General features: G+C 35.1%; 1 protein-coding gene across 1 annotated transcript in view; it reads left to right on the top strand.

The window, feature by feature from the left end:
• Positions 1-4819: 4819 nt before the first annotated feature.
• Positions 4820-7202, top strand: part of LOC127646513 (lipoma-preferred partner homolog) — a 308283-nt gene continuing 305900 nt past the window's right edge. Inside the window, exon 1 of the mRNA XM_052130234.1 lies at positions 4820-4938. The gene's annotated coding sequence lies outside the window, so the exon portion shown is untranslated. The remainder of the gene's footprint in view (positions 4939-7202) is intronic.

Here is a 7202-nt window from a genome sequence, read left to right as displayed (position 1 = left end):
GTATATATATATATATATATATATATATATATATATATATATATATATATATATATATATATATATATATATACATATATATATACATATTTTTTATTTATTATATATATATATATATATATATATATATATATATATATATATATATATATATATATAGTGTATTGCCATTTTGTGGATTTTTTAACATTTGCTGTTACATTTGAGCTCAATACGCCTTGATTGTTTTTACACTGTTAATTGCATCACAACATTAATTTGACATTTATTTTTCCTCACATTCTACCTCATCATTAAAACTATCAATCCTGCCTTTTTGTAAATGTTTTACTACTTGTGAACATGATATATACACAAGTGTCATTTGCACTGCCTACTGCCATTTATACCTCATTACCACTGTACACTACACCCTCCTGAGACCCGAGTGACACTGCTGTGTGCATTTTCCATTTCCCTTTTTTATTTGTAACTAGTAGCATCTAATAAATATGCAAATAATAATAATAATAATAATAATAATTATTATTATTATTATTATAATCTCCTAAACATCGATGGCATCAGTATGTGGACAATGGGGCTAAGTTATGACATTTTAAATAATACCAAGCTAAGAAAGATTATTTATCAAGTTGTTTATCATGTTTCCAGGAGTGTTAGTCATTCATTATTTTGAGATGTTACAGACATTACATCAGAAATTAGCATAATTAATTCTGATTCAAAGTAATGTCCATCATCATCCAATCACTGCCAACCATGTTAAAATAAAATGATACATTCTAAATTCTAAATACTGATTACTATTGTCCCATGTCTGCAAAACATGCTGAGTGGTCCAAATATCATCTGCATCCTGAAACTGAACTTTTGGTGGGAAGTTTGGATTGAATGCACTTAGAGAGCTGCATAGAGAGATATAGGATGCTCCCTTGCTCCCTATTTAGTGAATGATCTAACTTCCAGAGTGCTGTCTGTCTGCAGTGGTCTCAGAACAGTTTGAAATGCAACTTATTTTCATTCTATCTCCTTATAAAGCCTCTGAAAGCAAAAAATGTCAGCATTTGGACCATTGAGTCTCAAAGTGATAATACAGTAAATCTAGGATTTTTTAAGGAAAAAATATACTAAAGTACACATTAGTGTACATTGTGTTTAGCACCGTGGCAAAAAAATAAATAAAAAATGGCATATTGTTTGAAACTAGAGACTCTTTTTTTTTAGAGAATCTTTTGTCTCAAACAACTTTATTTCATTTTTCCCAAAGAAAAACTCTGCTGTGGTCTGCGCCATGTTGTTTTTTCACATGACTCATGCAGCTAAAGTTTAACCCTTTACTGACAGCAGAGAGTCTCCTGAACAGTCGGTTTAAAAGAATTTAAATTACACATTGCATATAGCAAATCCAGAATGCAATGTCCACGCATATGTTTTCAGGGTCGTACGAGGTTATTGTCTGTATTTAAATTCCTTGCCATTTGCACTGAACTGTCTCTAACCATCTATACATCATAACATCTGCACTTGTGCCCTAATATTTAAAAAATAATACATTACCATTTGCACTTCTGATTAGATACTGATTAAATGTATTTCATTGGCTCTATACTTTTACCCTGCACAATGACAATACAAATAAATCGAATTAATTATTTGTTTTCATTGTTGAAAATGTACAGAATGGGTCAATAACTGCAGTATGAAATTGTGGGAGGCTTTTAGTAATTCAATTAAATACACATAAATGCCACAATCCTTACTATTATGAGAAATTGATTACAATACGTTTGCCAAATGATCCAATGCATTTATTGCTGTATCTACTACAAAATTTCCTCAACATACAAAATATTGTGCACTCTGTATGTGAAGATCATGAGGTCAAGTGTGTCACTATGATGAAGAGACAGATAAGAACCCCTAGTGGCTGCACTTCCACTTTCTTCATGTAAGAAATATCAGACTATCAGTGTCCATGCCTAGCAATATTTCTCTTGCCAAAACGAAAAGCTTTAAAACAGTTATGATAACTTTGGATGTGCTTACTGGTGAAGAGGGGAGAGTGTCCTTGTTGCCAAAATTATTAAAAAAGAAACAATGTTTATTTTAATAATAAAAATCATGTTTATCTAAACCACTGACCTTGTAACTTTCCTTCTTCTGTGAAAACACAAAAGGAGCTATTTTAAAGCATGCCACGATCACTGACTTCCATACGAAAGCAGTTGATAGTGACTCATTTTAAAGTGTAAAAAGCACCCAAAAGTGCCATTAAGTGGTCTATGTGAATTTTGCATCATATTCCAAGTCTTCTGAATACATTCAATCACTATGTACATTCTGAAGTTCGAGTCATTATTCACTCTCAAATCAAATCAGATCATTGATCAACTCATGTATACAGAGCCCAAATCAAATATAACATTAAATCAAACTTCATGGACTACTTTTATGACACTATTGGGGGATTTTTTTAAGCTTTAAAGTGAGTCACTATAAACTGCAATTTTATTGAAATTAGCAATAGCAAACATTCTTTGAAATATATCATTTTGTGTTCCGCAGAACAAAAAAAGTTGGATGGATTTGGTATGATATGCGTGGTGAGTAAATTACATAATTTTCATTTTTTAGTGAACTATTACTTTAACTAAATTCCCTGAATTTAAAGTATGCGAATTTGGAGACTCTTTGCTTCAATCCTCTCCATCCTTATCTCAAAGTTTGCATTGTGGTGTAACACAAGTTTATTTTCATTCTACCAAAAAGACATTTCTATAGACAACCAGGAGACCCTCATAAAAATCAAACCAAATTTTGATTTGGGACCAAAGTCCCATTCTATGGCCCGGCCTTGTTTGTCTTTTGTAGGACCCAAAATTACTACATTTGAAACTATTCTGGCAAAAGTTCGAATGAACCATGCTATTCAGATGAGGATGAGGTTTATCTCAAACTGTTACCTTTAGCGAGCGCAGACACCACTGTCATCATCATTCAAAGCTATAGTGGTACATTCCCTGGCACATACAAATCAAAATGTAGAACTGGAGCTCTGCTATGATCTTTGCATCGACAGCTGAACATGCAAACTTTCTCATTTGAATACAAACAGCAGTATGTGGTTGAGTGTTGGCGGGTGTTGAAGGGCAGGCCGCGTCTGAGAGAGAGTCAAGTGCCCTAGTGAAAGAGGTGTGAAAGCATAAGTCTACAAAAGATCAGTAGATTATCAGTGAGGTATATTATTGAATTGCTATTATGCACAAATGTCCGGATTACTATTATTTTGAAATGATCTTACATTGTACTTGAAAAAAAATATGTTTGTCTACATTATCATAATAATAATTCTGAAATGAAAGGAATGTTTACCCAAAACTGACAATTCATCATTTACTTACCCTCATGTATCATAGAAGGAGAAAGAATGCAGAATGTACTGGTCGCTTTCCCATGTATTTTAATGAATGGGGAGGTTTTAAACTTCATAAAGAACCCAAAAGTAGTATTCTATATGTAGTTTCTACTATACTTGTGAGCTAAATTCCAATTCTCCTGGTCATTATTTACTTATATGGACCACTTTGATAAAACTTTTATGGGGTTTTTTTGTGTCCTTTTTTGAAGCTTAAATCATCCAGTCTACATTCATTGTAATTGCATGGTAAATAGCAGCCAGTAAATTCCTCAACATTTCTCCTTATGTGTTCCACAACAGAAAGTAATTCAGGTTTGGAATGAGACCTTGGGGTGCTTTATTAGGAATTCCTGTACACCTACTGATTGTATGTATTCGATTATCTTACCAGTCAATCTTGTAGCAGCAGTGTAATATATAAAATCATGCAGATACAGGTCAGGAGCTTCAGTTAATTTTCACATCAACCATCAGAACGGGGGAAAACAATTTGATCTCAGTGATTTCGACTGTGGTATGATTGTTGGTGCCAGACGAGCTGGTTTGAGTATTTCTGTAACTGCTGATCTCCTGGGATTTTCACACACGACCGTCTCTAGAGTTTACTCAGAATGGTGGGAAAAACAAAAAACATCCAGTGAGCAGCAGTTCTGCGGATGTAAACCCTGTGTTATTGAGAGAGGTCAACGGAGAATGGCCAGACTGGTTTGAGATGACAGAAAGGCTACAGTAACTTGAATAACCACTCTGTACAATTGTAGTGAGCAGAATAGCATCTCACAATGCAAAAAGGGCACTTTATTGCAATGCAATAACCATATAGGCTATCTATTAAAATGTTATATTTATAAATATATATTTCCAGTCAAACCCATTTACAGTTCCTCAGACCCAGGCCCACCCACGAATTACATGAGTCTCAGCTTGTGTGTGTATATATATATATATATATATATATATATATATATATATATATATACATACTTTGCGGGACATCAAACGGCCAGTTACACCACTTCTAGCTAGAAACGGACCTGGTCAAACCCATTTACAGTTTCTCCATTGGCCAGCCAAAATCAGATTACAGAATGTCCTTCAAACAACAGTTGACACAATTACAAATTAATCATAATAAGCATTTATTTTTATTTTATTGCAACAATTTTGTAACATTACTCCCATAAATTGAAATAATGCAGCACTTTTACACAAAGAACACTTTGTCCAGGCCTTCAAATGGTTTCACCTCTTCCACACAACATATGAGAAATAATCCCATTTATTACACTGTTTGCACAATAATATAAATGCACCCGTTCTGAGGAAGAGATATTGCATGAGTGCTGGCCGAGACTGCCATACATGGGCAATTTTCTGAACAGTCGTTTGTGTGTGTGTCTGTGCTGCCGGCTGGAATTTCGCCCTCTGACGTCACTGCCTGTTACTCTCCCAGATTTGGGAAAAAGAAGTTTCACTTTAAGTGGAGATTTGAAACTCAGTGATTCTTAGAAAGCAAGGTAAGAGAACTATTAAAGCTTTCGAGGGCGGCTCCCCGCACTGAAATCGACGCGGGTTTTATCGCAGGCCCGCGATAATGCAGTGTTGTTTCTGCGCTCGATGTGAACAGCTGAACTGTTTTTGACAACTATATGTTCTTCTGCAGTAAGAGAATCGAGCTGTACCATTGAAATGGAGGGCGTGGGATTGCACTAGAAAGGAGGGGGGCGAACTTTTTTTTTTCATTTACCCTGCTGCTGAAACATTTAAACTAACACATAGAAGGTGTCGGCATCGTTTGTATAGCATTTGTAGAGACTCGCTACATATGAAGTTCGGAAAGTAATCGTGTTCTAATTCCGAAACATTCTTGCAAGAGAGTGTTTCTCGCAAAGAATGCGGAAGTAAATAGACTTGAGGGTCCTTGTGCTCAGAGGATTGTTAGTGCTCAGAGACGTGGCTATTGCTTACAAGAGCAACCGATACGAGGTTATTTGTGTTGGCCTTGTGCTTTGTAAGATTGCTGTAACTGTACATTATATTTGAACTGAGTAGGTCATTATGCATACGTGTTTACTGGCTAGAGAGTATTCATAAACTGATGAGACCGAGGCTAGTAGTCACACATGGAAGTTGTCATAAGGGTTTGAGCCAAAAGTTTTTTGTGTGTGAATACTATTATTCAAACAAAATTGCAATATCATAACATTTATTTTACACTGCGTGCCCAATTATGGGGCAAATTTTATTCCTCAGGATTAATTTTATTGTTGAACAAACACAATGCTCTCAATCAATCCAAAATGTTATTGAACCTCAAACCTGAATGTTTAACAAAGAAAAAGTGAGTTTTGTCTATCTCAGGGGAATATATAAGTGGTACAATTATTAGGCAACTAAATTCCAAAAATAATTTCTCCCAACTCAATTGTTTATTCAAAATTTTTAGAGTATGAGCAACAAATACGTAACACAAAATGACAATTAAATAAAATTAAAAAAAAGTATTCAGTGACCAATATAGCCAAACTTCTTTTCAATAACTGCCATGAGCCTTCCATCCATTGAGTCTGTCAGTTTCTTGATCTGTTCACGATCAACTTTTGCAGATGCAGCAACCACAGCCATCCAAATGCTGTTCAAAGAGGCGTATTGTCTTATCTCACTGTAAATCTCATGTTTGAGAAGGGCCCACAAGTTCTCAGTAGGATTTCAGTCAGGTGAGGAAGAGGGCCAAGCCATTATTTGGGCATCTCTGAGGCCCTTGCTGGCTTGCCTAGCAGTGGAGTACTTGGATGCATGTGATGGAGCATTTTCCTGCTTAAAGATCATGACCTTCTTGAATGCTGAAGGACTTCTTCCTGTATCACCACTTGAAGAAAGTACTTTCCAGAAACTGGAAGTAGGTTTGAGAGTTGAGTTTGAGTCCATCTTCAACTTGAAAAGGTCCAACTACCTCATCCTTAATGATAAGCAGCCCATACCAGTACCCCTCCTCCACCTTGCTGGCACCTGACTCGAAGTGGTTCCCTGTGTCCATTAGTGATTCAGCCATGGGCCCATCCATCTGGTCCATCAAGAGACACTCTCATTTCATCGGTCCATAAAACCTTTGAAAAATACGTCTTCATGTGTTTCTTTGCCCAATCTTGATGCTTCAACTTGTGAATATATTCAGTGGTGGTCGTGTTTCAGCCTGAAGTACTTCTGGACACTCCAGATAGGTTGTAGTTCTGGAATATGGTAGCATTGGAGGATAATGGGTTCCTGGTAGCTTCAGGTTTAATTCTTCTATTTCACGTTTTGTAAGTCTTTTGCAGTTAATTTGCGCCTTTTCTGCTCCATGCGGTTTTTTTGTGCCCCAGTTGACTATTCGCAACAAAATGATTGATTTTCTGGTGGTCATATATATATATATATATATTTTTTTTTTTCTCTCTTTCTTTTTCTCCCAATTTGGAATGCCCAATTCCCAATGTGCTCTAATTTATTTCTAAAAAAAAAAGAAATAAAAATCTATGTTTCTCATTTTGCTATTTCATATTTCTTTCTCTCTATATATATATATATATATATATATATATATATATATATAAGTCTGTTGTCAGGAAAAGGGTAGGTTAAAGTCAGTTTGGGGCAGGTTGTTACATGTTTAAATATCATAAATGTGATGTATCATAATAACAATATTTGTTGGCCAAAACAATTATTCAATATCTATGTGTATTACAATCGTATTGACAAAATAGCTTTCTCACTAAAAGTTTAATTTGTGTGAGAGAGG

The sequence above is a fragment of the Xyrauchen texanus genome, chromosome 7 (genome assembly GCF_025860055.1).
Source record: "Xyrauchen texanus isolate HMW12.3.18 chromosome 7, RBS_HiC_50CHRs, whole genome shotgun sequence".
Classification (NCBI taxonomy): domain Eukaryota; kingdom Metazoa; phylum Chordata; class Actinopteri; order Cypriniformes; family Catostomidae; genus Xyrauchen; species Xyrauchen texanus.
The sequence above is the reverse complement of the archived record's forward strand: the minus strand, read 5'-3'. Positions and strand labels throughout refer to the sequence as shown.